This window comes from Cicer arietinum, chromosome 4 (genome assembly GCF_000331145.2).
Source record: "Cicer arietinum cultivar CDC Frontier isolate Library 1 chromosome 4, Cicar.CDCFrontier_v2.0, whole genome shotgun sequence".
NCBI lineage: Eukaryota > Viridiplantae > Streptophyta > Magnoliopsida > Fabales > Fabaceae > Cicer > Cicer arietinum.
In genome coordinates this window covers 17,043,694-17,046,797 of record NC_021163.2, presented here as the reverse complement: position 1 = coordinate 17,046,797, position 3,104 = coordinate 17,043,694, and the positions used below count along the sequence as shown (strand labels likewise).

At 30.4% G+C, this 3,104-nt stretch overlaps 1 long non-coding RNA gene across 1 annotated transcript; it reads left to right on the top strand.

Annotated features, from left to right (window-relative positions):
• The first annotated feature begins 2,115 nt into the window (after positions 1–2,115).
• Positions 2,116–2,793, top strand: LOC140920203 (uncharacterized). Its single transcript, XR_012162902.1, has 2 exons — positions 2,116–2,274; positions 2,441–2,793. It is a non-coding gene; the product is annotated as an uncharacterized lncRNA (long non-coding RNA).
• The last annotated feature ends 311 nt before the right edge of the window (positions 2,794–3,104 follow it).

Sequence of the window (3,104 nt, the reverse complement as noted above, 5' to 3'; positions counted from 1 at the left end):
AGTGAAATACAACGATTATTCTCTGATCAAAAACTTATTTAACTTAATATATTTTAAGTTTTTATAAAATTTAAAACTTTTACATTTTAGTTTATCTAAAATAAAAATATAATTTTTAATTCATACAAAATTAAGATTTTTTATTTAAATATCTCAATATTTTTTTATTATTAAATTGTCTTAGTTTAAAAACAATTTACGTGAATGTCCTATTTTTTTATTCAAGTAGGAAGTCGCTTTCCCATAAAGCTATCTGAAGGAAATTGTTTTAAACTTTTATAGAAAGTGGTTTCTTCTCCAAAGAACAACCTTCAACTAGACCTTTTTTTTCATTTTAATACTTGTTATTATTTAATAAATTAAAATTAATTAAATTATTTAAAAAATAAAATACATTCATAAATTATAAATTAATTTTATATTTTAATTATTATTATAAATAATTATTATAATTATAATTAAAAATGATTATAATTATAACTATAATTAATAATTATTATAATTAAAATGATTAAATTATATTATAAATTTTTTTAAAAAATACATCAAATTTGTTGCTAATAATAATAATAACAATTAAATAAAATGAAAATGAAACAAAATATATTAAATTAACGATAAAAATACATCACATTTGAGAGAAAAAAATCAAATTTATATCAATGATGTCCACCTAAATGACCTCTAGTCCCTCATTCAGGATATCGATATCGTCAAACTCGTCTAGCTCTCTAAGCGAGTCGAGGTTCTTCCAGTTCATCATGATTTTGATCATTTTCCTCAATGTAAGTTGTATGTGGATTATAACTACTACCAACTGCTTCCATGAAATTTTGAGATTGAGAATTATACATCGATTCAAGCACAGCATAAGCCAACTTATGAGTTGTGCACTGAGTTACAAACAAATTATAGAAACAAATTATAGAAAAATCCATGTTATGTTGGATAATCAAGGGTTGATATTTCTAGCACCGAGGGAACGTAATACTGAGTCGGTGGTGGATCATAACATGGAACTTCAGTAGGGATGTGTAGGTGAGGTGATGATAAAGACGGTCCTAGTGTGTTTTATTGTTGTGGGGTTGATTGGGAGGTCGATTGCACATGAGGATATGACGGCAGTTGTAAACAGGGATCACGAATATATTGTTCTATAGATTTAAATAATTATGTGTGTTGTCTAAACAAAATCATATATTATGTTCTGTGACATAAAACACCTTATAGATGTTATCTTGCAATACGTAATTTTGGCGCTCATTCCAATATTTAATTTTTTCCCTCCAAGCCCATTTTCAATTGTCATCAATCCCACGCCTCATGTCGACCTCATGGTACATTTTCATGTCCTCTGGTGGTTGTGGTATTTGTTGATGAAAACCGAACTGAAGTGTAACTCTATCTGTATGATGTTTTTCAACAATATGATAACAAAGTAGATAAGTACATGGAGTCCAAGTGACCACCTCTTCTTCGGAAACTTCATGTTGGAACCCGATATAAGGTCTCCAATAAAACTGATATGTAAAAAATAAGTTAAAGTAATTATAACAAGTATAAAAAATAAAATATTTAAAAATTACCAATAAATGTGAATGAATATATTACTTTCTCAACCATCATGTAATCAGTTGTTTTTTGGTATCCTTCTACGTCGTTATGAGAAACTTTAGCGAAATCTAGACCACCAAAATTAAACATGTCACTACGCCAAAAATGACATTTAACAGCGCCCATTTTACAGCGCTTGCTAAACACAAGCGTTGTTGTAATTATATTTTAAAAATAACGGAACCTATTACAGCGCTTTTGATTCAAAGCGCTGTAAAACAAGCGTTGTAGTAGGTCATATAACGTTTGCGCATCACGTTATAAGCCTTTTACAGCGCTTGTCAAAAAAGCGCTGTAAAAGGAAGCGCTTTCGCGTATCAGTTACAACGCTTTTTTCACAAGCGCTGTAAAACACATGCGCTTTCATTGAATTTAACTACCTATTACAGCGCTTTTTTCACAAGCGCTGTAAAATACATGCGCTTTCATTGAATTTAACTACCTATTACAGCGCTTTTTTCACAAGCGCTGTAAAACACATGCGCTTTCATTGAATTTAACTACCTATTACAGCGCTTTTTTCACAAGCGCTGTAAAATACATCTTTAAAATAATTATATACGTTGGAAACCCTCATATCCTCTACATCTTTCAAATAATTATATACGTTGGGAACCCTAATATCCTCTACGTACTGTGCGGCCATCTACGTTGTCTAAGGTATTTTTTACACATGATCTGTTATGTTTTGAAATTGTCAAAAATTGTCAAAAACTCATACCACATGATCTGTTCTGTTTTGAAATTGTTAGTTGATATTGGTTTCTTTTTGAAACTTGTTGATATGTTTTGAAAGCTTATTATTTTTGTTACTGCATTTATATAGGTGGTATAATATGGATAGGAAATGGATTTCAGCCAATCGATTGTCAAAAGAGTATGAAATTGGAGTGAAGGAGTTTGTTGAGTTTGCAGTGAAGAATGCAAAAGATCCAAATAGAGTAGTTTGTCCTTGTTTAAAATGTTGTTTTGGAAAACGTGTTAGAGAAGATGAATTAGAAGGACATCTAGTATGTAATGGAATTGATCAAAGCTACACATGTTGGATAAGACATGGTGAGAAAAAAAAAAAGGAAACATTAATTTTGAGAATAGTTCGACATATGCTTCAACTGACTTCGATACAGATACATATGAGCCGGACCGAGTTGATGAGATTGCAAAAGCAGTTGAAGAAGATCTTCGAGATTGTCCTAAAATGTTTGAAAGTTTGTTGAGTGATGCAGAGAAAGAATTATATAATGGTTGTACTAAATTCACAAGACTGTCAGCGATATTAAAGTTGTACAACTTAAAAGCGAGTAATGGATGGTCTGATAAAAGCTTTACAGAATTATTAACACTCATAAAAGATATGTTGCCAGATGATAATGAACTTCCCAGTCGAACCTACGAGGCTAAACGGATTTTGTGTTCTATTGGAATGAGTTACGAAAGGATTCATGCGTGTCCTAACGATTGCATTTTATTTCGAAACGAATATGAACTAC